Source organism: Lynx rufus, unplaced genomic scaffold (assembly GCF_022079265.1).
Source record: "Lynx rufus isolate CCGP_SWC_20201006 ecotype Redwood Valley unplaced genomic scaffold, mLynRuf1.p SCAF_14, whole genome shotgun sequence".
Taxonomy (NCBI): Eukaryota; Metazoa; Chordata; class Mammalia; order Carnivora; family Felidae; genus Lynx; species Lynx rufus.
The window spans coordinates 66,160,138-66,188,069 of NW_025814828.1; the positions used below are offsets into that span (position 1 = coordinate 66,160,138).

The 27,932-nt window shown below is 37.2% G+C and overlaps 1 pseudogene; it reads left to right on the forward strand.

Moving 5' to 3' along the window:
* The first annotated feature begins 336 nt into the window (after positions 1 to 336).
* Positions 337 to 27,856, forward strand: LOC124509302 (ER membrane protein complex subunit 3-like; annotated as a pseudogene).
* Positions 27,857 to 27,932: the final 76 nt, after the last annotated feature.

Consider the following 27,932-nt stretch of genomic DNA (forward strand, 5'->3'; position numbering starts at 1 on the left):
TGTCACTAGATGACACCAACTTACCAGCATCATCAAAGTTCTCTACAGAGAATGGTCTGCAAAGAGAAAAAAAAAAAAATCTCTGGAACACCCTGGCTTTGAACATATAAAGAATGGTTCTAATCCTGTCTGATGAAATTGATAGGTATAAAATAAGATTGTGAAAATATGTAGTATTGTGTCTGCAGACGATAAAACACCAGGTGACACTAGCACACATTGGCAGTCTGGCCTGTGTGCAAGCTCAGTACAAGTCAGAACAGAAGGGCTGTGACTGACAGAGAATGAGCATCAGAATGAGGAGTGGGCAGCAGTGCCCTGTGTTATGGAAAAAGGATGACAAACCAGGTGGGAGAAGATCTGGGCAGCCTGCGCAACAATGGAGCAATGGAGGGTGAGCACCTTGTTCTCTAGTAGGGACCCTCTGTACAGTCCACACTGTACATCAGCAGATAGTGGTGTGGAAGAGACAGATCAATGAACAAGTTGAAGTTTGGGGTCTGCAGTGAATGGATTTGCTTTAACATACATGTGAATTTTATAAGTAGAATTGAAATCATAGTAAACACAACCATTTCATATTTTTTACTGTATGTAAAATGTACTCATTTTAATTAATAAAAATAAATGTGATGTCTTTGGAAGTCATATCCAGGATGACAGCTCTGAGAGTGAGACCAGGGGGCTCCACAAAGGGGAAGGAGGATGGAGGTTGGGAGCTTGACTTCATGGGATCAGCCATATTTCTGGATTTTCACCTACCTGGAACACTCTGTCTGTATCCATCGCTTTTCTAGGATATAAAAAAAAATAGATTTTCTGGAATATCCGTGCCTGAGATTGGAGATCCATCTCCAGTCTGAGTAGAAAGGAAAGCCACAACTGTGAGAGTATATGGAGGTGATAGAGCTAGAGGGGATATAGAAACATACACACACACAGAATAAATTCATTTTTTAAGTTTATTTATTTATTTTGAGAGATAAGGCATGTGAGTAGGGGAGAGGCAGAGAGAGAGGGAGAAAAAGAATCCCAAGCAGCCTCCATGCTCAGACCAACTCTGGACTCCACCTCACAACTGTGAGATCACGAACTGGGCCAATATCAAGAGTTGGATCCTTAATGAACTGAGCCACCAGGCACCCTACAATTCAATTTTTTAAGAGGAAATTGAATGGTTTAATTTGTGGAGTCAACAGTTGTTTGTTCTTGATTACAGCATTCAACAGGTAAATCACATTCACATCTTGGTACATAAGTGGTACCCTGCCACTTCCTTGAGACAGTTGATCCAGATAGAATTATTCCTGGCCAACACTTACCTATGTGTCTGCCAGAAATTTCCCTCTGTCCCTTGAATAGACATGTAAAATCTCTCTTATCCAGAATTCCTGGTAAATGTATTTTCTTCAATTCAATAACTATATACAGTAGAGCACCACGGATTTGTCAATGGATTTGATATATTATGAACCCCAGATCAAGAGCTCACATTATTTAACCTTGTCTTTTATGATCCAAAGGGAAGTTTAGAATCCAGCAGGGTCTCAGTGTCACCAATTTTCACTGAAGAGTTATTAAACCATGGAAAGGGTTTGCTAATTTTATGCTGGCTCTGGGTATTTACTTTGAACACAGTTTATTTGAATAAGGTTTTGAACATTTGCTCTGTATGTCATTTTGTAGGCTTAAAATAAAAAAAAACACAGGAATTTAAATTTGCTCATCTAGGGTTTACATTTTTGGTAATGAAAATGCATTATTTGAGTAAATAAAGCTATAAAACCCTAACCAAAAATTAAAAGTAAAATACAGGGTATTGGATCCCAAGAAAACAGGAGTTTCCTCTGGCAGAAGTCAGGCTGACTGCACATAATAATTAGGTATAATTGACAATGCCTTTTCCACAGACTTTTTGCCAAGTTTGTATATTTTCAGTAGCTTAAGTTTTCCCCTTTTCTCTGATTTTCATTACTACCATCACTAGGAGGAAAATTTAAAACATCTCAAAAACAGCTATTTCCAAGTAACACTATTCCAAGTAACAGCTATTTCCCAGCACACACTCCTTATATTTCCTCTGGTTTCAAATATGAAAGAGATCTCAGCTCAGACAAGAAGGATCTTTGCCATACAGCCACCAGCTCATGCATCCTCCTCTTTATTCTGAGAGGCTCCAGTTTACATGAAAATTACAAGGTAAAGTATTTCTCCAAGTTTCTAATATAACTAATCACTCCTTTTCTTCAAAAATAGAGGTCTATGATTCCTTTTTGAACATGCCTTCAAAGTGGAGGTCTTTGGTCACGAGCTCCTCTTCAACATTATCTAGTGCCTGCTGGCGATGTGCCAGTTCTATAGGTTCCTACTCTGTCTTGAAAGCTTTGTTGTTGTCTGTGGGCATGTTCTTGGTGGTTCTAGTTTTCTGCTCCTGAGTCATATGTGATTGGCCAGCAACAGCATCTTGGCCCAAAATCAGAGTAAATGCTCTGAAGCCCAAATACATTGGAGAAATACCAGGATGCAGAACCAATCCAGAATGCATCTAATGAGAATAGCTTGATTCATTGCTGTAGTCTAGATTTAAAATGATGGGTCAGTGAAAAAGAGATCTTGCCTTGTGATAGAGCCTGAAAATATAATGCTGATCCATTAACCAATACGAATCATAGGGAAGGCATTTGGTTCATTGTGTCTATGAGGATACTGGGATGAGTCCTTCATTTTACTTTTTTTTTTAATAATCCATTCTCATGTTGTTGAAGTAATATTTTCTGTATTGTTAATTGTAAAAAATATCGTGCCTATTATTTGATTGTAATGTTCTCTGAAAGCATGTTGAGGTTCTAACTCCAGGTACCTATGAATGGGGCTTTATTCAGAAATAGGGTCTTTGCAAACACAATCAAATTAAGATTAGGTCGTTAGAGTGGCTCCTAATCTATATAATTTATGGCATTATAAGAAGGTGAAAATGCCACTGAAGGCAAGGACACTAAGGGAGAACATGTGATTGACAGAGGCAGAGACTAATGTTGCTGCAAGCAGTGAACACCAAGGACTGATGGTCACCACTAGAGGCCAGGAAGAACAAGGAGGATTCTTCCTAGTGTCTTAAGGTGCAAGGCCCTACTGACACCTTGATTTCAGACTTTCAGAATCCAAAACTATGAGAAACTCAATTTCTGTTATGTAAAGCTACTAGTTTGTGTATTTTATTATAACAGTCCATGGAAACTAATATAGTACTTTAGTTTTGTTTCTTTCTCTTAGATTTGTTGCATTGGTGTGATTAACAATAAGGTGGTATCTTATGACGTGAGCAGCAGTAGCACGTGCTGGTTAGATGATTTTACACAGGAGCCACACTTTGTGTTCAAATATAAGCCTTGAAATGTCCTAACCCTGTCCTTTCTGTGCCTCAGTTTCCTGATATTGAAACTGTTCCTTCTCATAAGTTTTGGTGAGGATTAATGAGTAAGGATAGATTTAGCCCTCACATCAGTATTGGGCAGGGTGCTTGGGTGGCTCAGTACGTTAAGTGTCTGACTCTTGATTTTGGCTTGGGTCATGATCCTAGTTGCTCAGCATGGAGCCTCCTTGAGATTCTCTCTCTCTCTCTCTCTCTCTCTCTCTCTCTCTCTCTCTGCCTCCCTCTGCCCCTCTCCTCAGCTCTCTGTCTCTAAAAAAACAGTATTGGGCAATAATAAATATTAATCATGTTACTATTAATATCATGACAGAATGGACCATTAATTTTCAACTGCCATTTGTATTATGTGCATTTATATTACATGGCTTGCATCGACTTTCACAATATAATATTTATCATAAAAAGCAGCTTACAAAGCTGAAAGTAGATTTTATCATTTCTTTTCTTAAATATAGTTACATTTTCAAAGTAAAATTTCTGAAAAAATATGCAAATGGAAACAGTGCTTATCCCTGAGTAAAAGACTTTTAAGGGTTTCCAATGATTTTTTTCCTGCCCTGTATTTTCCATTTCTCTTTACAACAAAAGTACATGGGTTTAGAAGTGAAAAAAGAACAAGAAAAAATAAATATCCTCCACCATTCCTGTAGGATAGTGAGTCTGCATCAGATGCAGAATATCCCTAAAGAAAGGGTATAAGGTAATAAGGTGGTTACAATATTAATGTTAGAATCTACTCATGACAACCCTACTTGGGTGGCTCAGGGTCAATACAGATACTCAGGGAAAGTGAAAGCAAGTCCCACAAATAAATATTACATTAAGAAAACCTCTGATATCTCTACTTCCCAGGAATTAGTGAAGGTCATGAGAGGAAAACACTTTTCTCTTCTTTCCAAATAAAGCCCTTTGAACCGAAAGCAGTCTCATGGGTTTAACCTTCCAGTTAGCCAAACAGGGAACCCTCAAGGGAGGCAAAGAGGGAGACTGCAGGATACTGCCCAGAGCTTAGCCCCAGAGCTTCCAGAGGGCAGATGCTTCAACAGTGGGATTCAAGGGGATCTTCAGTCACAGGCTCCCTCAGCCCAGGGCCCAGGGCAACCAACACATGGTAATTAAAACAGGTTTGAAGCACCTTCCTTGTGCAACTAAAATAGTAAAAGGAAAGAAAAAAATATATATATATATATGCCCAGCACATATCATACAAAGAAGTTCAAGTTTAAAACCAGATGCATGCCTTACCCATCCTAGGGATTTGAGTGTTAGTCTGGACACTGGAAAATGAACTCCCTGTAATTACTGTCATCTTTCACCAGTTTGGCTCAGATTAGGTTCTGGAGGTATAGGTCCAGATGAATAACAGTGTGAATGAAAGCCAGAAAATTAGGCCTCAGGAAAGGAAGATGTTTCATGTTCAGGAGGTACCTGACAATAATTTATTATGACTGGAGCCTGGGAACTAACTGTAAGACTAAACATAGCTGATTAATAACATGACTGAAAACAGTATCACATCTGCTGATTCTGTTAGTGCTCCTAAAGCATGTAAAGTGAGAAAATGGGCATGTCCATGTCAGAAGCTCTGAAAGAGAGTACACATGGCAAGGAGACATAAATGACAGATCATCTGTTGAGATGTGAATGTGGATATGTTTTCCTTATGTTTCTTCCTTTCTCCTTTCCAGAAGGTAGTCAGGTATCTCTGAAAAAAAACAAATACGTATAAAACATAGTTTATGTCTTACATATACCTACATCTTTATCTCATGTTTATTAAATGTGAATTAGATGTCTGCTGTAAGTCACTGTCAGTCCAATTCTATATCTATATCAATATCTTCCCTGTCTTGATAGTGAGACTGGATAACTGGAAATTTCCACAGGCAGCACGGTGGATGTTAGTGCCCATCCCATGGTGTGGTGAGGTTTGACCTCAAATGGACTCCATTCCAAGCAAGTTTTATCAAAGCTTGACACTGTGTCTTGGAAACCCAGTATCTCAACAGGAAATAATTTGGTTGAGGAGGGAGGTAGTACCTGGGAAACTGGCATTGAGAGGCTACAGTCTTCTCCTATGGAGACTCACACCCAGATGGAGAGTGAAGGATGAGGTAACACTTGTGTGGTTTCAGTCCTAGACCTCTCATGAGTGCAAACACTTGTGTGGTTTCAGTCCTAGATCTCTCATGGGTGCAAACTAGAGGTTTTACTTTCTCTTTAGTCCATGGCCAGGTTGTGTGGTAGATTTCAGAAATGAGTTTGTGTCTGCCTTATCCCTAGGATGGTGGCCCCTCCCATTTAGCCCTCTGGGGGGAGGGTCCATCTGAGGTGACATGGAGTTTCCGCTTCATTTAAGACCTTGTCTCCTAGCTGTGGGACCAGATCCACAGGAAGAAGAGGAGAGATAGAGTTCTCAAAGACTGGAGCATAAGACTGGAGCCCTGATATCAACATCTAAATCTCCTGACTTGGTGACACAGTTTCCATATGTCTCTCACAATATAACAAAGAGAAACGTAACATGTCTGACTTCCTATTCCTTCTATTTCCCTTGCTGCTGTGACCTATAGGTTAGAAATTTCTACTTAGCCCTGCATGTAGGCATGTTAGTAATTGAAGGAATTTTGCTTGCAGCTAAGATTCACAAAAAACACTCTTTATTCAAAACCTACCTCACCCAAGGAGATAAGTAAGTAGTAAGAGTAGTCATCATCTCAATTCCTCAAGATTGTGGAATTATCTTAACTCGGGGGGAGTTGAAACCATGTTTCATAGGGTTAATGAGGCTGAAACTCGCAGAAAATTTAAAGCTTGTGTATCAGGGAACCATTTCTCTATAATCAGCTATTGTGTCTTCTTAAACTCCACTAACAAACGCATTAGCTGTGTCTACAGAAGCCTGGACTCAATGTCAACTGATATGGCTTCAGCCTAGGAACAAGCAGGACTGAATTCTTTACCAGAGATAAAAAGGCCAAGACACTATCAAGTTTATACTGGCTCTCAAAGCATGTCCACAGCTCCTTCATCTTGTCCTAAGATAACCTTCTGATGCCAGGGTCTGAATTTTGCCTCATTTTGATGTTAAGTCTCCATTAAGAAGTGAAAATTGGATATATGTTATATGTTTGCTTAATGCACATGCTCCATCTTTCCTCATGAATAGTCATTTTTCCTCATCCTTCCCATCAATATATATGTAATCTCAATTCCTGTGATTATAAAATACTGATTCTCATCCCTTTGGGGAGGCTGACTTGAGGCTTGTCTTCCCATCTCCTCATTTGTCTGCCTCTCAAATAAACTCTTCCCTGCTGCATACCTGATGTCTCAGTGATTGGCTTTCCTGTGCTTTAGGTATACAGACATGGGTTTGGTTACAACATAGTCACCTCCACAACTGTTCCACTTATGCCTGACACACCAGTATAACTCACCTCTTTCTCCTGTCTACAGAAGTACACCGAGTGAAATTCCTCAATAAACCAGTGGTGAAGGAAATTTTTCCAGCTATAACTAACAACCCAGAAACAATCAGGGAGTGAAATAACAAAAACTCAATAAGCTGTGTAAACTGTAAAGATCTAGTTGGATTTTTAAAATGATTCATTATTATGAAAGCATCCCATCAAAGAAATAGAAAGGTGGTCTTAGGAGATACACAAACCCATCAAAGAAATGGGAAGGTGGTCTTAGGAGATACACAAAAGGGAAAGTTTTTATAGAAGGAAGTTTCAGCAGGAAAGAGTTACAGTTGGAATCTGAAAGGAGTCTACTAGAGAAACATGAGGTACTAATGTTTTAATGAAGTCAAGGGGAATTTTCTAGCCAAACTCCTTCTGGCTCAGGGAAGATCAGCCCTTTGTCCTATTCAGTCCTTCACCTGACTAGATGAGGCCCACTCACTTAATGGGAAGCTAACTGCCTTATTCAAATTCTACCCCTTAAATGTAAATATTATTCAAAACACTTTCACAGAAATATCCAGAATAATGTTTGATCAAATATCTGGACACTGTGGCTCCACCAAATTGATACATACAATCTATCATCACAATTATTAATTTGCCTAGATTTCCATATTAGATTTGAGATGTGATTAGCAATGTACTGAACCTAGGGAGTAAAATGTCCCCTAGAAAAAAACTACAGTTCATCAGAAAATCATTCACTAAAATAAAATAGTTTAGTGGTTTTCAACTTTATTTGTGTGGTTCAAATTGAATTATGGAGTTTCTTGGGGTTTCACCTTGATGAATTCCTGGTTTCTTGGGTGGTAAAAAACGGAGAGATCATGTATGAGTGTGTGTGTGTGTGTGTGTGTGTGTGTGTGTGTATTTTTGAAGCTGTGAGGAATATTTATTGTGAGGAATGTGTGAGACGAATTACTGTGGGTTATGTCAATCTTCCTCAGTTCCTAGCACATGTTAGGAGTCAAGTCAGGATGGTTGCTGTTTGTTTTTTCCTAGTTCTCTTTGGCCAGCTTGGTTACCATGGTGATCCAGTAACTGCTGTTGGGTTTTGTACAGACTGAAATGCATTTATGATTTTTGCTTAAAGCACTCATCACTATGATATTTGTTAACTGTCACTTTTATAATGTTGTAATTCCTTGTAGATTTAGAAATTGACATTCAAAATTTAGATAGAGCTTTTCCCTTTTCCCCTATCATTGACCTATTTAGTCATGTATTTATTTTATTAGTATGAATCATATTTTTGTATTTTACTCAAATAGTTACCCTTTGACATTATAATTATGTATTTTGATTGTCACACTGTCACAGAATTGGGCAGTGTTAGCCCGTTCAAATTGGCTTCTGTGTCCACTTGCTGCCTCCTGTGAATTCTTTGAACATGAGCTTTGCTGTGTGAGTCTGATTATCTCCCAATCTGTAGAAAGAAAGTACACTAAAACCTTGGATTGCTAGTAACTTGTTCTGTGAGTGTTCCACAAGATGTGCAAACATTTCTAATAAATTTTAACTTGATAAATGAGTGATGTCTTGCAATATGAGTAGTATGTGAAGCCAAATGTCACATGATCACAACTGAGCCAATGGTTCTCTCTCTCTCTTTCTCTCTCTGTCTGCAGGATTGTGGGTGATTGTCTCCCATGCTCGGATGCTCAGGCTCAGGCCGCGGTGTTTGGCAGAAATCAGTGAGTTTTCAGAATGTTGGAAGGTGCCCACAACTGGTACTAGTGTATTTTTTGTCACTTCAAAGCACCCATGGACAATCCTTTTCTTTTCCACACAAGAGTAAGCTTAGGAATGCTTTGCTTCATTCTAGGTTAGGCTGCCTGTATGTATAGACCTTTACCTCTGCTGCCTTATTGCCAGTTACATTAAATCCAGTATATGACAAGAGTTTATCAATACTGTACTGTAGTCAACATCTGTATGAGTGTATACAATGGCCCCCATGAATAAAAAGATTCTATTGAGCCAAGAGATAGCAGTGATTTCATTAGTGATAGTGAAAATTGTCCTACACAATGACCCTCCTCTCTTGTCTCCCTCACACCAGCCACGAAGGTTTTCAAAGGTAAGTGCAGGTTAATTTGTTTATTTTTCTTTATATTTTGTATTTTCTTTATTATTTTGTATTATGTTACAGTCTTGTAATAATTTTTATGTGAATATTTTTGGGTTTTGTAAGGAATTATCAGAGTTTCCATTATTTCTTATGGGGGAATTCACTTTGATATACATCCAGGAGTATTATTAAGTGTGAACCCATGTAGGAAAGGAATATGTGGTCATAGTTGTAAGGGAAAAACTGGCGCCCTTTTGAGTAATTCTATTAACAGAGACATCCCACATATCACAGAACTCAGCATTAAACTAATGATACACAAATGTCAGATGTTTATGTCAGGAGTTTTCCAAGTATTGTCCATCAAAATTGGAACAGGTGATTGTTAAAAGAGCAGGTAAATAGGTCCACCCTAGGTCTGTTGTACCCAAACGAGTAAGGTGGGTTGGGAGGTATCTAAATTTTAAATAGCTTCTTTTGTATATTGTGGTATTTATCCATGTTAGAAAGTCACTACTGTGAATTGCAACAAGGTGTTCTTAAAATTTTGAATCCTTTCATGTCTTATTTTAATATAGATTTGTCCTGCAACAGAGCTTTTTGTACCTGTGTCTGCTCCCAGTGTATTAAAAGGGAACAGTTTTTTTCTCTTCAGTCATACTTATTCAATGTTTCATGTGAGGGAGGCTACAGTAGTTTCCTAAGGGTACCATAACAAAGTACCACAAACTGGATGGCTTAAATTATAGAAATTTATAGTTTCATGCTTCTGGGGGCTAAAGCCTGTAATGAAGGTGTTCCCAGAGCCATGTTCCCTCAAAGTCCTTTTGGGGACTCTACCCATGCCTCTTTATATCTTTTCGTGGTTTGTTGGCAAACTGCATATTTTGGCTTGCAGTTGTATGACTCCAAACTCTGCTTTCATGGTATTATCCCTGTTCTGTCTTCATATGGCTGTCTTCTTATAAAGATTCTGATCACATTGATTGATTTGGGGACAGATTATATTCCAGTATGATCTCATCTCAACTAATTATATCTACAACAACCATACTTCAAATACGGTTACATTGAGGTACTGAGTGTTAAGATTTCAACATATCTTTTTTTGTGGTGACACACCTCAACCCCATATCAGGCACTGCTGTGAATGCAACACACCAAACAAGATGAATGAGTGTCCCTAGTGCTTTGTATGTAGCTTGAAAAAACTGGTAATAAGCAGTAAAGGAAATGAATAAGCACGACAATTTCATATTGGAATTAACGGTTTCAAAAAGAGAATGTTTCAAAAACATTTTTTTTGAATAGAAAATGATGAAAAAAAAGTTAGAGAGGGAGGGAGGCAAACCATAAGAGACTCTTAAAAACTGAGAATAAACTGAGGGCTGATGGGGGGTGGGAGGGAGGGGAGGATGGGTGATGGGTATTGAGGAGGACACCTGTTGGGATGAGCACTGGGTGTTGCATGGAAACCAATTTGGCAATAAATTTCATATTAAGAAAGAAAGAAAGAAAGAAAGAAAGAAAGAAAGAAAGATCTATGGAAGAGTTTAGAGGAAGTAGCATTTTTGACATTAGAAGCTGTAGTGAGGGATTACGTGATGGATGGGGTGGAATAGTATTATCTCTTGTAAATTCAGGATGCTTCTTCATGAGGCAAAATTGTTCTAAATTTAAAAATTAAAGAGTCTTTTTATGACTGTTGAATATGATAAGCCCAAGTGGATAATGATTTAAAACTTATAATGGATTACATGTCTAGAACTGAACTCTAAAATAAAATAGACATTTTACATTCTAAAAATAAAATAAAATAATATAAAATAAAGTGAAGTAAAATAAGATAAGATAAAATAAATAAAATAAAATAAAATAAAATAAAATATTTTCCTCAATAAAATGATGGGACAGAGATTATTATAGATGGGGTGATTCATGAAACTATCTCAGAAAGTGATATTTGAGCTGAGTCCTGAAAAACAAGAGGAAACCAGGCTGGGGCTGGCCTTTTGGTTTGTGATATGTGTGGCACCAGCTGTTTCAGGAGCAAACAATGAGCTCAAGTGCATGGAGCCTGGCAGACAAAGTGTGGGTGGTAGGACATGAGGTAAAAGGGCAGAAAGGAGCTACATCATTTGGGCCATGTAAGGAGTTTGGAGTCATTCTGAGAATGGAGAGTTACAGTATTAGAATGACATAATCTGATTCATGTGCTCAACAACATATGAGTCACAAGGTGGCTCTCCTATTGTGATGAGAATGTTCTGGACAGGGACAAGATGTCTGTGGGGATTATCATTAAGAGAATCTTGCAGCTATCCAGCAGAGGGATGAGGGTAGCTTGGTCCAATGGTGCTGCAGTGTGCAGGGGGCAAGGGTGGCTGTGGGCAGGGCATGTTGGGGGTAGGACACTTGGGACCTGTAGTGGCTGTGGGTGAGGGTATGCAAGGATAATCCAGGATCCTTGATGAGCCTGTGACTATTTGTTCAAATTTGTGCAGAAACGGTGGTACTGTTTCCTGAGATCAGTTACTACAAGTCCTTTTTAGATGTTATCATGATAATTATTTAGGCACCCAATAGTGGCTATAGTGAAATTTAGTGATTTAAAACACATATACCAGTTGATAGGATTCAGTTTTAAGTTTATTGACCTTCATTAAAAACACATGAAAAGTTTTTATAAAGCTATCAAAACTGTTAGAATCTGTACTTGCATATATTTATAAAAATTATAACATTTATTGAACTGTTACTGTGTGTCTCACTCTAATTGTGTTCGCGTATTAAGTCATTACAATGACAATTCTTGAGGAAGGGCAGATTGTTTTCTCATTTACAGAAGAGGAAACTGAGGCAGAGAGAGTTTCTTTCACTCTCCCAGGGTTCAGAGAAAGCTGGATTTCCCAATGTCTCTGCAGTAGAAGTTCTTAAATGATATGATTTATGATCATTTATTCTTGTAAAAAGCAAAACACGAGGATATATTTTTGTTTTAAGCTTTTTTTATTCTTCGGTAAGTATTGTATAATTGCAATTTTGCAAGTCAGGCAATTGAGTGACTCTAACATGAAGTAAAAGTAATCAAACTCACATCGTCTGTAAGCAGAGGACTATGGTTTATAACCAGTCTGTCTCCAGAGTCCATACTCCTGACCAGTTCAGTTACAAAGAAGAGACATTTGTTGAACTGTGGCAGCCCATGGTGGGTGATGTTAGACCAGACCCATATCTCTTTCGGTAGTGTCAAAAAGAAAACTGCAGGTCAAAATGGAGTCACTTATGCTAGGCCAAGTCACCAAACTTGGGCTTAATACCTAACCTAATTACATTTTTAACCTCCCCCAAAATTTCATCTTGACTCGCCAGTCAGGACGATTCTGGTCTAAACCAATAAAATAATCCATCACATGGGCCTCTGGATCCCCCAAAGGAAGAAGAGGTAATCCACCTATTAAACCTGTTTGTACCAAAATGAAGGTGACCTCTTCTGAAATAATCCTATTTTCTGTTAAAGACTTCCTTGTCCTCCTTTAAAATCTTTTTCCTTCCTCTAGCCCTGTCTGGAGCCTCTCTCTACTTGTTAGATGGGATGCTATCAGATTCACAAATTACTTTAAAAATCCAATTACATATATGGATTTACTCAAATTTTTGATATTTACAGTGGAAACTATGCTTTAGTACACATTTATCTGTATAAAGAGGGTATTGTTTAATAAAAATGAGAAGATAATAATTATAACAACCAAAATGCAATAATCCTCACAGTTACTACATACTAGACAACTTACTATTTTTTATCTTTGTTCACTTTGTTCTTCTAGGCTTGTGGTGGTATCTCATTATGGTTTTAAGTTACTTTCTGTGAACTCTTAAGTTTTTTTTTTTTTTTTCATTCAAATGTCCTATTGCTTTCATGTTCCATTGACTAGATTCACAAACTGGATCTTTGTCCCATGGTTTTCCATTCTGAATGATGTGATTGTATCTCTAGTGTGTTGTTTATTCTGGTCCTTTGGCCCCTCTTAGGTCTTTTAAATTGGTAGTAAGATATAGAGTCTTGTTCAGATTTTTTTTTTTAGGAAAGAGTACCTCAGATATGGTGTTGTACTTCCTGTAGTGTTAAATCAGGAGCTTTGTCATGTCTGGTTATCTCTCCTCCTGTGTTGTTGAGATTTATCATTGGGTTCAGATTTTGTCAGCCTGATTCATCCATTATGAAATTTCCCATTCACTTTTTAACTCAGGTTTTTTGTAGCTTCTTAAAGATTGTTGCCTAGATCTACATTTCATTAACATATACAGAGTAATGTTTTAATTTTTTAATTTCATCTGCACTTATATTAGGTAGAATTCTTCTGTGAAACAAAGTACCCCTCAGCGACTACATGGCTATACTGAAGAATAGTCCATATAGAAGGGAAGGATGAATGCTTACTTCTTTTGCAGTATTTCCACTTTTCAAAACAATGTGTTGTTTTTCCAGAATACTTCAAAGGTAAACAGTGAGTTGGTTTTATGATTTTTGTTGTTCTTTTATAGTGTCATAATGAGCTTTAAATGCTTATATATTTGAGATTGTAATTAACTTATTGCAGACATTAAAAGTTTTGATATTTAAACTTTCCTGTCTTTGGCCTGTGGGAGTTCCTTTGGGTTGGCTTTTATGTCTTTGACATGCTTTCTGGTATGAGAGTTTGGTCCAGACTCACTTGGTACAATCCCTATCCAGCTCTGCAATCAGGCATTTCTCCAAGAAATCTTGGTTCCATCTAGAGGGAAATGTTTTTAGAGGATTCAATCTGGAAACTAAAAATGCTCATTGCTATTTGTTTGGTCACTGTTTCTTGCGTTGGAGCCTGTAGATATGAATTATAATTTTTGTGAAAATACATCTCATCCTTGTCAACCCTGATCTGCTCCTCTGTGATGTTATAGGTAATCATTTTTCTCAGTTTTTGTTTTAACCCTCCAGTTAAGAAAATATAATAAAATACAATATGTATTTTAGTTTTATCCCCTGTTCATAGGTAAAAGGTGGCATATTCTACACCAGTGTTGTAAAATAGACATTTCTGCAGAAATGAAAATATTCTGTGTCCATGCTGCTGAATATGGTAGCCACTAGCTACCGTGGGTGTTAAGGTTCTAAAATATGGCTACTACCACTGAGCAACTAATGTTTAATTTCACTGAAATTTAAATAGCCCTGTATGACTACAGGGTATGCTATTGGATGACAGCAGCTCCACACATTTTTCTGCACTTTGCTTTTTTCCCAAACAATTACCCTGGATATCATTCCATAGCAGTACAGAGGTGAAGTCTTCATTGGTTTTCTAGCTGAATGGTACACCAGGACATAGATGTGTCATAGCTTCTTAATTTAGGCCCTTATTAGTAGACAGCTGTCTTTTTTCTAGTCTTCTGCTGTTATGAATTTTTCTGTAAATGAATATCTTTACACTTTGGCTATTTTATTTTTTGCATTGCTTCTTTGGAATAGATTCTTAAAAGAGAGGTTACTGGTTGCAAGAGGAAACAGATATGTGATTTTACTAGACAGCCATCAAATCCCATCCACTGGGTTTCTACCAATTTACATTTCCTCCAGTGATGCATGGAAATTCCCATTTCTTCACAGAATACCTGATTAAGAAGAAGTACTTTTTTTTTTCTTGGCATGTCTTATCATGAGTTAGGTTGAGCAATTTTTACATGTTTTAGAGTCTTTTTTTCTGATAAAATACCTGTTTGTATTCATCACCTCTTTTTCTTCCCTGGTGTTGTTCCCTTTACTTTTTCATGATTCTTGATATATCAGGAATACAACCTTTGTGATGTAAGTTGTAAATATTTTCCCCAATTTGTAACTTTTCATTTTACTATGCTTATGTTTTGTTTTGTTTTGTTTTGCTTTTGCCATGCAATTTTTAAATAAAATTAAATGCATCACTGTTTTCTCTAAATGCTTCTGGAATTTTAGTCATAGTTGGAAAAGTTTCCTATACCACCAAGTTATAGAGGAATTTTACTATATGTACTTCTGTGGACAGGAGAGAGATGAGAAAGAGATGGATCATTTTGGGGTGTTAGGAATAAGAAGAGCAGTGGAGATGTGACCATGTTGTGAGCAATCTGTGAAAACCATGTCACTAAGTCAGGAGAATTTGATGTTGAGATCAGGGTCTTGATCTTCTGCTTATCTTTGAAAATTCAGTCTCTCCTCTTTCCCCTGTGGATGTGGATTCAGGTTTCCACAAGTGGGACATGAGCTCTTCAATGAAATAGAAACTCCACGCCATGCCATAGGTCCCCTCACACAACTGAAGAGGAGGTGATAAGATAGGGACAAAAGTCATTTCCAAAATCTACCACACCATCAGTCCCTGCACTAATGTGAAGGTAAAACCTCTAGTTTGTACCCATGAAAGAACAAAGACTGAAACCATACAAGTGTTACCTTGTCCTTCACTCTCTATCTGGCAGTAAGTTCTCCTCAGGAGACGGTTGTAGCCTCTTAGTGCTATTGAAGAGGATGGAGGTATGGGTTCCAAGTTGGCTCAGTTTCCCAAGTACAACCTCTCTCCTTACAATCACATTGTTTCCTGTTTAGATGCCATGTTTCCAGGACTCAGGGTCAAGCTTGGATGAATGTTGCTTGGAATGGAGTCTTTTTGAGGTTAAACCTCACCACCACCCCATGAGGTGGGCACTAACAACCATCTTGCTGCTTGTAGACATTTCTAGTTATCCAGTCTAGATGCTAAGAGAAGGGAGATGTGGATGCAGATATGGAATTGGAATGGCTTTGCCTGGCACATAGTAAACATTTAATTCACATTTAATAAGCATGATATGAAGATATAGATAAGTAGGATCTGAAAGTATGTATATGTTCTTTCATTATTTTAATACACATATGAATTTTTCAAGGAACATTGGGATCACATAGCAGTTATTGTTTAATAATCTGGTTTGAAGAAAACCTTTTGTTTCCATTTCTAAAAATTATGTCTTTTCATTAGAATAGATAACCTATAGAAATTGAAAATTATGTGTCTATGTAGATTTGTGGACCCTGTGGTAGGTCATCTGTAAAATGGGTAGGTCGATACTTACCTCACAGAGCTGTTGTGAGAAGAAATGAATAACTAATAGGACATATTTGAAACATAGTACTGTAAAACTTCCACACACATATGTATGGCGTCTCCTGTGTTCTCCCCTCAACAAAAGAGATGACTTAACCATAAACAACTCATAGATTTCATTGGGCTTTGACACAGCAGAAAAGGAAATGTACACATATTTATACATTGGATTAGCTTTAGTGCCATTTCTTTGTAGATGAGTTACCTGATTAGGGTAATGAGGAAGCAAATCACCCCCTCATTACTGGTGTGTGTGTGTGTGTGTGTGTGTGTACACAACATAATAATTTATTTGTATCTATATCATGGAATGATCATCACAGTAAGTGTTGTTAACATTTATCACCTTACATAGTTACAGATTTTTGTGTGTGTGATGAGGACTTTTTAGATCTAGTATTTTGACAACTTTCAAATATGCAATACAAATATTATTAATTATATCACCATGCTGTACATGACGTCCTCATGGGTTGTTTATTGTATGAATAGAAGTTTGTACCCTTTGACCCACCTCACCCATTTTGCCCACCCCTCAGCCATGGCTTCAGGAAACCAGCAATGTCTCTTCTATATCTATATGCTCAGGTTTTTAGTTTGTTTGTTTAGATTCTGTACCTAAGTGAGGTCATATGGTATTTGTGGTTGCCTGACTTACCTCATTTAATACACTAGGCTGGAAGTCCATCCATGTTGCCACAAATGGCAAGATTTTATTCTTTTTTTATGGCTGAACAATACTCTTTTGCGTATATATAAAGCACATTTTTTTAATCCATTCTCGTCTATTGGCACTTAGGTTGTTTCTATATCATGGCTATTGTTAATAATGCTGCAATTAATGTGGAGGATGCATATATCTTTTCAAGTTAGTGTTTTTGTTTTCATCAAATAAGTACCCAGAAGTAGAATTGCTGGATCATATGGTAGTTCTATTTTTGTTTTTGTTTTGTTTTTTGATGAACTTCTATAATGGTATTTTATAGTGGCTACACCAGTTTCCATTTCTAGTAACAGGACACAAGGGTGCCATTTTCCTCACATTCTTCAACACTTGTTATCTGTTTTTGTTTTCATGATAGCCATTCTAAACATGGGAGAGATAAATCTCATTGTGGTTTTGTTTTGCATCTCTCTGATGATTAGTGATGTGAGATATTTTTATGTATTGTTTACCATCTCTATGTCTCCTTGGAATACTGCCTATTCAGACCTAATGTCCATTTGTAGATTGCATTGTTTGCTTGTTTTTTTCCTTTTTGCTATTGAGTTGCATGCATTTGTATATATATTTTGGGTATAAACCTCTTATCAGATATTATAGCTATTTGATTTTATTTCTGATCTTCTTTTTTAATTTCCATTTTGAAATTGCAATAGCAGTCTCCCATTGACTGCCGGAAAGGAGACCATACAGAATAACAGAGTGTGAAGATGGGTCTGCTGTACAACAGACTGAAAAATGGAGACATGAGTCTCAAATACTGGATTGGTCCTTACCTACAGGTCTGTGGGTAGTGACTTCCGCTGTGCTGGCCTCAGGCCTTACAGAGAAAGACTGCATATCCCAATGGTTAGAGTGGGAGAAAATTGGGCACATTTAATTACTGGTTTCATAAACTTTAGCAAATTTTGAGTCTTCAGATATATGAGACATACATGTAATGTATATGCATTATATTTGCATACATGGAAAATATTATGGGTATGTAATGGATTGAATTGTGTCCACACAAAATTCATGGATTGAAATCCTAACACCCAGTACCGTAAAATGTGATAGTTTTTGGAGACAAGACATTCAAAGGGAAATTAAGATAAAATGAAATTGTATGGGTGGGCCCTATACCAATATAAATGGTGTTTTTATAAAAAGGAGAATAGGTCACAGAAAGACAGATTTAGTGGTATCTATGTGAGGATACAGTGAGTAGGCAGCCATCTACAAGCCAAGAAGAAAAGCCTCAGAAGAAAACAAATTTGCTGACACTTTGATGTTGGACTTTTAGTTTTCACAATTTTGAGAACATTTATTTCTATGGTTTAAGTTAGCCAGTAATCTGTGTAATTTTGTTATGAAAGCCCTAGGAAACTAATAAAGGAAGGAAATGCACAAATATGATACTTAAAAAAATTAATGAGTGGTGGGGTTGCAGTTTATTTATTTTTACCTGGAATTAGCTATAGTTTTCACTTTCTCTAAATTACTATAGATGATTTTTCAAAATCAGAATTGAAACCATGGTTGTTTTGAAATATTACAGATTTAAGATAGTTATAGAAAAAAAAGTATATCAGACTTCTCTGCCCTAATATTCATAAGTAAACACTACATACAGAAGTGACACTCACTTTGCCTTCTTCTATGATGTCCCAGATGTGACCAGTTCCAATAATTGGGGATTTTGCTCTTGAAATCTTTATCATTTCTCCTTCAGTGAATGAAATATTACATTGTTTTATTACAAGAGTTATTTATAGATGCCTGGCTATTTAATCGAAAAGGAGGAAGGAAGAAATATAAAAAGATCACATCTCAAAAAAGTGATCTCCATTTCTACCTCCTTGACACATGTGTTCTCTTTCAGAGCTTCTAACATGGACACACCCATTTTCTCACTTTACATGCTGTAGGGAACACTTACAGAATGAGCAGATACTATGTTCACTCACTTAAATCAGCTGTGTTCACACTTAGAGTTCCCAAGCTCCAGCTAGCCCCAAATTGTGTCTCAATGTTTCCTGAACCTGAAACATCTTCATTTGTTCAGGCCGAATTTTCTGGCTTTCATTCACACTGTTACTTACCTAGGCCTGTACATGTGGAGCTACTCTGGAATATCCTGGTGAGGTTGGACAGTGATTGTAGGGAGTTAATTTTCCTGTGTCCAGACTAACGCCCAAATCCTTAGTTTGGTTTAGGGATGCATACCATTTTGGTTTTGAGCTGATTTGTATTACAACTGCTGGGCACATTAATATTTTAATTTATGTTTACTATTTTAGTTACACAATGAAGGTACTTCAGAGGTGTTTCAATCTATGTGTGTTTGCTTACCTGCACCCTGGGCTAAAGGAGCTTTTGTTCAGACTTCTCCCTGAATCTCTATGTTGAAGCATCTCCCCTCTGGAAGCTGGGCCATCATGCATCCTCCCCCTTTCCCTCCCCTGTGGGTTCCCTGATTGGCTAACTGGAGGTTTAAACCTATGAGCCTGCTTTTAGTTCAAGGGACTTTTATTTGTAGAGAACAGAAAGAAGCATTTTGATAGTAATTTTCTCTCATGACCTTCACTAAATCCTGGGAAGTGGAAACATCATAGGACTGTGAAATGTAAGGGTTTATTTGAAAGACATGCTTGCCTTTCCCCTAGGCATCTGTTGTGTCCTAAAGCCACCTAATTAAGACTGTCATGTGGTAGATTCAAAAATTAATTTTATGACACCTTATTACACTATACCCTTGCTTTAGAGATTTTCTACATCTGATGCAGACTCACTCTCCAGTGGGAATGGCTGAGGATATTTATTTTTCTCTTTTTTTTTTGCTTCTAAACCCAAGTGCTTTTGTTGTAAATAAAAATGTAAAATACAGGACATGAGGAAAAATGAATCATTGGAAAGCCTTAAAAGTCAGGGATAGGGGCGCCTGGGTGGCGCAGTCGGTTAAGCGTCCGACTTCAGCCAGGTCACGATCTCGCGGTCCGGGAGTTCGAGCCCCGCGTCGGGCTCTGGGCTGATGGCTCAGAGCCTGGAGCCTGTTTCCGGTTCTGTGTCTCCCTCTCTCTCTGCCCCTCCCCCATTCGTGCTCTGTCTCTCTCTGTCCCAAAAATAAATAAAAGTTGAAAAAAAAATTAAAAAAAAAAAGTCAGGGATAAGCACTGTTTCCATTTGCATATATATATTTTTCAGAGATTTTACTATGCAAATATAACTATATTTAAGAAAAGAAATGAGATAATATTCTACCTACAGTTTTGTAAACTGATTTTTATGATAAATATTATATTATGAAAGTCAATGAATGCCATACAATGTGAATGCACATAATAAAAATGGCAGTTGAAACTTTAATGGTCCATTCTGAAATGATATTAGTAATATGATTAATATTCATTGTTGCTGTCCCCTGTCCAATACTGCTGTAAATGTTAAACCTATACTTACTCATTAATTCTTACTACAACCTATCAGGAGGAGCTATTGTTGCCTGACTTTAAATATCAAGGAACTGAAGCACAGTAAGAGCAGGCCTGGTAAGATTCAAGACATAAATTCAAAAACAGGCTGTGTGGCTCCTGAGTAAATACGTCTTATCAGTATATGATATTGCTGCTCATATCATAAGATACCACCTTATTTTAATCACACCAAGGCAACAAATCCAGAAATAAAGAAACAAAACTAAGGTACTGTATTAGTTTACATGGACTTCTGTAATAAAGTATACAGACTGGTGACTTAAAACAACAGAAATTGACTTTCTTGCAGTTCTGGAAGCTGAAAGTCTTTAATCCAGTGTCAGTGGGGTCTTGCACATTGAGACATTAGAGACAATCCTCCTTGCCTCTTTCTGGCCTCTCGTGGTGAACATTAGTCTTTGATGTTCATTGCTTGCAGCAATAATATTCCAGCCTCTGCCTCTGTTATTGCATGTTTTCCCTGTGTGTCCCATTCTTGTTCTTCAATGGCATTTTCACCTTCTTATAATGCCATAAGTCATGTTGGATTGGGCCTGACCGAATGAACTCACGTTAACCTGATGCACTTGCAAGGACACTATTTCCAAATAGGGTCTTATTCATAAGCTTTAGAACCTCAGCAACTTTTGTGAGCAAATACAATCATATAGCAGGTACAACGATTTTTCCCATCTAACTAGGCAGAAAATATTATTTCAATAACCAGAGGATGGGATTAAAAAAAAAAACAAATTAAGAGTACCTATTCTCCTCTGACTCATCCCATTATGCTCACAGACATGATGAAAGACAATGTAGGAAAGGTCCTTCTTATGATTCTTTTATTAATTAATTTTATTTATTTGTTTTATTTAAGTATATCTGACATAGAATGTTATATTAGTTTCAGTTTTACAACATATTGATTAGACAATTCTATACATGACACAATGCTCACCCTGGTGAATATAGTCACCATACCACATTATTACAACATTGTTGATTATATTCTTTATGCTGTTCTTTTCTTCTCCATGACTTATTCATTTTTTAACTGGAAGTTGGTAACTCTTCATTCCTTTTACGTATTTCACCTATCCTCTCACCTACCCCACCCCCTCTGGCAACCACCAGTTTATACTTGGTACTTAAGAGTCTACTTTTTGTTGTTATTGTTTCTTTGCTTGTTCATTTGTTCTTCTAGTTTTGACATATAATTCATATAATTGAAATCATGTGGTATTTATCTTTCTCTGTCTGACTTATTTCCCTTAACATAATTCCCTTTAGGTCCATTCATGTTCTCACAAATAGCAAGATCTCACCTTTGTTATGGCTGAGTAATATTACATTTTATGTATATACTACATATACTCACTATGAATCTTATTGGTAAATGGATCAATATGATATTTTCAGGCTTTGTCGCAAGCAAGGTACTGTTTCCCCAGAAACTGTCTTTTAAGACTATGTGACAAGAAGGAATTCAACCACTTACATTAGAGGCACCCTGGGTGAGTTCTCCATCCTGTTACTTCCTCAGTATCTTTGGGTTTCAGAGCATTTACTCTTATTCTGGGTCAGGATAATGCTGCTGACCAATCACAAATGATGCAGGAACAGATATCTGGAGCCACCATGGCCATTCCCAGGCACCAACACAGGTTTCAAGACAGAGTAGGAAGTTTCAGAACTGACACATCACTAGTGGGTACTAAATGATATCAAAGATGAGCTCATGGATGAAGACTGGTGAGTCCAGTAGTGAAAATAAGAGAAAGGGGAAACCTAAAGCTAGGGAAAATATACAAAACTTAGCAAAAACTCCATTGGTGGAAAAAGCCTTGCCAATTATACCTAATTATTATGTACTTTCAGCCTGCCTTCTAAACACAGAAAACTCTTTTCTTTCCTTGGGATCAAAACACGCATTTAACCTTTAATTTTTTGTTAGTGTTTTTAATTCTTTCTTTAGACAAATGATACATTTCATTGCTGAAAATGTAGCAGTTATGGATGAACAAATTGAAGCTCCCTATGTTGTTCATTTTGAGCCTACAGAATGACATACAGAGCAAATGTATCAAAACCTTTTTCAAATAAGTTCTTTTCAGAGTAAATACCCCGAGCCAGCACAGACTTAGTAAAGCTATATTGTTTAACAATGTTCAGTGAAAATCAGTGACCCTGAGACATGCCACATTTCAAGTGCTTTGGGAATCATCAAAGACACATTCAACAATGCAAGATCTTCATCTGGAGTTCAGAATATATCAAATCCATTGACAAGTCAGTGGTGCTGTACTGTATATATCTACTTGGTTGAAGATATGACTTTATTTTTATGTAAGAGAGTTTCCATATCTAAGTGAGAAGGGAGAGAGAGCAAACTGGCAAACATATAGTTAAGGCTTTCCCAGGAATAATGCCTTTTGGATCAACTGTCCCAAGGGAGTGGCAGATGCCATTTATGTACCAAGAGGTGAATGTAATTTCCCTGTTGAATGCTGTAATCAAGAACAAACAACTGTTGACTCTACAAATTAAACAATACTGTGTTCGTTTTAATTTTTTTTAATTGACTGTATGTCTTTCTTTGTCCCCTACAGCTCTACCACCTCCAAAACACGCTTACAGTTATAGCTTACTGTCAGTTCAGACCAGAGCTGGACCTCCAATATCAGGATTAGATATCCCATAAAATGTGGGTGTTTTTTTAGTATCAGAAAAGTGATAGATACAGAGGGATTGTTTGAGTTGAGTGAAATTCCAAAGAGCTGCCTGATTCCATGAAGTTAAGCTCCCAACCTCCGTCCTCCCTCCCCTTGCAGAGTCTCCTTTGCTGAGACTCTCAGAGTTGCCATCCTGGATCTCAACACTGAGTAACATCACACTTATTTCCATTTCTGTAGCTCTCTTTTAATGAATAGTACATTTTGCAAAGACTATAAAAATATGAAAGAGTTTGTATACTGTGATACCAATTTTACAAGGAAAATTCATAAATATATTAGCAGATCCATTTGCTGTTGACCCAAGACTACATGGTGTTCATTGATTTCCTTCTTTCTTCATCACTTTCTGCTGAGGTACAGTGTGGACTGTACAGAGGGTCCTTACCAGAGAATGGCATGTTCACCCTCTATTACCCCACCCTTATATAGGCTGCACATACCTTCTTCCCGCTCTCTGTCTTTCATCCTCTGTCAATGACACAAGAGACGGCTGCCCAGACCCCAATCTTACTCCCCATTCTCTTTCATCACCTACCCCCTCTTCTTACTGCACCACCCCTGGAATACCTGCCACAGTGGGGCAAATCACATCACTGCCATCAAGCTTTTCAACGTAGCCAGGCCCTGAAATATATGCTTTCATAATTTTATTTTACACCTACCAGTTTATTTCAGACAGAAGTAGAATCATATTGTGTAGGTTCAAAGCCTGGAGGTTGGGGAGATTACTGTGTTTAGTATTACTACTTGCAGACACCAAGGAAATATTTGATTGTAATGGTGCTTTGGTGCCACCTTGTGATAAAAGTCTGAACTGCAGCTTGAACATCTCAAGGAAGGAAAGTGGGAGGGAGGGGCTGTGACCTAAACACCTCAGACTGAGCTTTCTAGAAGTCTGGATGGAAAGGGTGGAATTCCTTGGGTATATTGGGCATATTGATGGAATTCTCTAGGCATTTCATATAAATGGAATCATACAATATGCTATCTTTTCAATATTCAGCTTCTTTCTCTTGGCTTAACATTTTCAAGGTTCAAACATAATCAGTACGTCATTCCTGTTTTAAAAGTTTAATTTTATTTAATTTATTTAATTAACATACAGTGTTATATTAGTTTCAGGTGTATCATAATTCAACAATTCCATACGTCACCCAGTGCTCATCACAACAAGTGTACTCCTTAATCCCCATCACCTATTTCACCCATTTTCCCTCCCACTTCCCCTCTGGTAAACATCAGTTTGTTGTCTATAGTTAAGTTTCTTGGTTTCTCTCTCTCTGCTCATTTGTTTTGTTTATTAAATGCCACATATGAGTGAAATCATATAGTATTTTTCTTTCTCTGTCTGACATTTCACTTAGCATTGTACTCACTAGCTCTATCCATGTCCTTGCAAATGGCAAGTTTTCATTCTTTTTATGGCTGAATAATATCCCATTGTGTATATATACCACATCTTCTTTATCCATTCATCTATCAGTGGACACTTGGACTGCTTCAATAATTTGGCTATTGTAAATAATGCCTCTATAAACATAGGGGTGCATGTATCACTTTGAATTAGTGTTTTGTATTTTGGAGATAGATATCCAGAAATGCAATTACTGGATCATACAGTAGTCCTATTTTTAACCTTTTGAGGAAACTCCATACTGCTTTACGCAGTAGCTGCATCAGTTTGCATTCTCAACAGTGGAGGAGGGTTCGTTTTTCCCCACATCCTCTCCAACACTTGTTTCTTATGGTGAGAGTGGACATTCTTGTCTTGCTCCTAACCTTATGGGGAAAGCTCTCAGTTTTTCCCCATTGAGTGTGATGATGGCTGTGGGTTTTTCATATATGGCCTTTTTTATGTTGAGGTACGTTCCTCTAAACCTACTTTGTTGAGGGCTTTTATAATGAGTTGATGTTGTACTTTGTCCATGCTTTGTCAAATGTTGTACTTTGCATCTATTGAAATGATCATATGGGTTTCATCCTTTTTCTTAATCACGTGATGCATAACGTTGATTGATTTGTGAATATTGAGCCACTCTGACATACCAGGAATAAATCCCACTTGATTGTGGTGATGGGTATTGAGGAGGGCACCTTTTGGGATGAGCACTGGGTGTTGTATGGAAACCAATTTGTCAATAAACTTCATATAAAAAAAAATAAAATAAAATATATTGTTGACTTTGGTTTGCTAGTATTTCATTGAGGATTTTTGCATCTATGTACATCAAAGATATTGGCCTGTAGTTCTCTTTCTTTGTGGTGTCTTTATCTCATTTTGGTATCAGTGTAATGCTGGCCTCATATAATGAAATTGGAAGTTTTCCTTCCTTTTCTATTTTTTTGAAATAGTTTGAGAAGAATAGGTATTAACTCTTCTTTGAATGTTTGCTAGAATTTGCCTCTGAAGCTTTCTGGTCCTGGACTTTTGTTCGTTGGAAGGTTTTTGAATATTGATTCAATCTCTCTGACTGTAATTTGTCTATTCAAATTTCTATTTTTTTCTGCTTAGTTTTGGTCGGTTATATGTTTCTAGGAATTTATCCATTTCCTCTAGGTTGTCCAGTTTGTTGGCATATAGGTTTTTATAATATTCTGTTTTAATTGTTTGTATTTCCGTGGTCTAGGTTGTTATTTATCCTCTTTTGCATGTAATTTTATTTATTTGAGATCTTTCTCTTTGTTTCTTAATGAGTCTGACTAGAGGTTTATTAATGTTGTTGATCTTTTCAAAGAACCAACTCCTGATTTCATTGATCTGTTCTGTTTGGTTTGTTTCTATATAATTTATTTATGCTCTAATCTTTATTATTTCCTTCCCTTCCTTCTGCTGTTTTTGGGCTTTGTTGTTCTCTTTCTAGCTCCTTAAGGTGTAAAGTTAGGTTGTTTATTTGATATTTTTCCTGCTTTTTGAGGTGGGCAAAGTATTGTGATAAACTATCCTTTTAACGTTTATTTATTTTTGAGACAGAGAGAGACACAGCATGAACGGGGGAGGGGCAGAGAGAGAGGGAGACACAGAATCGGAAGCAGGCTCCAGGCTCTGAGCCATCAGCCCAGATCCCGACCCGGGGCTCGAACTCGCGGACCGCGAGATCGTGACCTGAGCTGAAGTCGGATGCTTAACCAACTGAGCCACCCAGGCGCCCCTAAACTATCCTTTTAGAACCACTTTTGCTGCATCCTAAATGTTCTGGACTATTGTATTTTCATTCTTTTCCATGTACTTTTGGATTTCTTCTTTGATTTCCTGCTTGACCCATTCATTGTTTAGTAGCATGTTATTTAACCTCCATGTGTTTGTGTTCTTTCCAGATTTTTTCATATGGTTGATTTCTAGTTTCATAGCATTGTGGCAGAAAAGATCCATGTCCTATATAACTTGGATCTTTTTAAAATTGTTGAGACATGTTTTGTGGCCTAATATGTAATCTATTCTGGAGAATGTTCCTTGTGCACTTGAAAAGAATGTGTATTCTGCTGCTTTAGGATGGAATGTTCTAAATAAATCCATCTGGTCCAGTGTGTCATTCAAAGCCATAGTTTCCTTTTTGATATTCTGTTTGGATGATTTGTCCATTGTTGTCATTGGAATGTTAAAGTCCCCTATTATTATTATATTACTATGGATTAGTTACTTTATGCATATTATTAACTGTTTTATGTATTTGGGTGCTCCATGTTCAATGCATAAATATTTACAATTGTTATATTCTCTTGTTGGGTTGTCCTCTTTTTTATTATACAATGACCTTCTTTGTCTCTTGTTATAATCTTTGTTTTAAAATCTCTTTTGTCTAATATAAGTATTGCTATTCAGCATTTCTTTTAACATCCATTTGCATGATAAATTTCAATCTTTAGCTGTCTCTAGGTCTAAAATTAGTCTCCTATAGGCAGCATATAGATAAGTCTTGTTTTTTTTTTATCCATTCTTTCACTTTATGTTTTTTATTGGAGCATTTATTCCATTTACATTCAAAGTAATTATTGATAGATATATATTTATTGCCATTTGATCACCTATGTTGTGGTTATTTCTTCTCTTTCTCTGATCCTTTATTCTCTTTCTCTGTTTCAGGGTTTGCTGGTTTTCTTTAGTGATATATTTGGATTTCTTTCTTTTCATTCTTTGCATATATACTAGTGGTTTTGATTTGTGGTCACTATTAGGTTTGTATATAACCTCTTCTACATAAAGTATATATTAAATTGATGGTCATTTTAGCTTTACCCTACTCTTAATCCTTTCCTCCCCACATTTTAGGTATATGGTGTGATATTTTGCATCCTTTTATTTTGTTACTTCCTTAACTAATTATTTTAGAAAATATTTATTTTTACTGCTTTGTGATTCCTACTTTCATACCATCACTTTTGGTCTTTTCTTTACACTCAAAGAGTCCTGTTGAATATTTCTTGCAGGGGGAAGCCATTCATTGCTTTTAGACAATGGCAGACTTCTCTAATATGAGCCTTAAGGGCTACTACAAACCATGTAGCTGCTGAGGAATGATATTCCAACTGCTAAACCTCTTTTCCCATGATGAGATCAAGGTAGCTTCTCTACTTTTAGGCTAGTTAGTGAAACTCAAAGGAGCAGTTCCAGAGCATACTTTTATTCATATCTATGAACTCACTTGAGCTAGGATTCATATCCCACCAGGTATGTGAAGGGTTGGGTTCTCCTGAGGACTGTTGCCCTTGAACCTGGAGTAGAAGCTTCAGCAGCCATCAGGACACAGATCCTCAGAATCAGCCTCCATCAGGCACCTGATATGAGTTTGGCTATCAGCATGAAGAGCTGAACAAGGGGCAATAAATCCAGCTATCACTACGTTTTCCTGGTGTAACTGTATTTCCCTGATGTGCCAGGCACTAGGT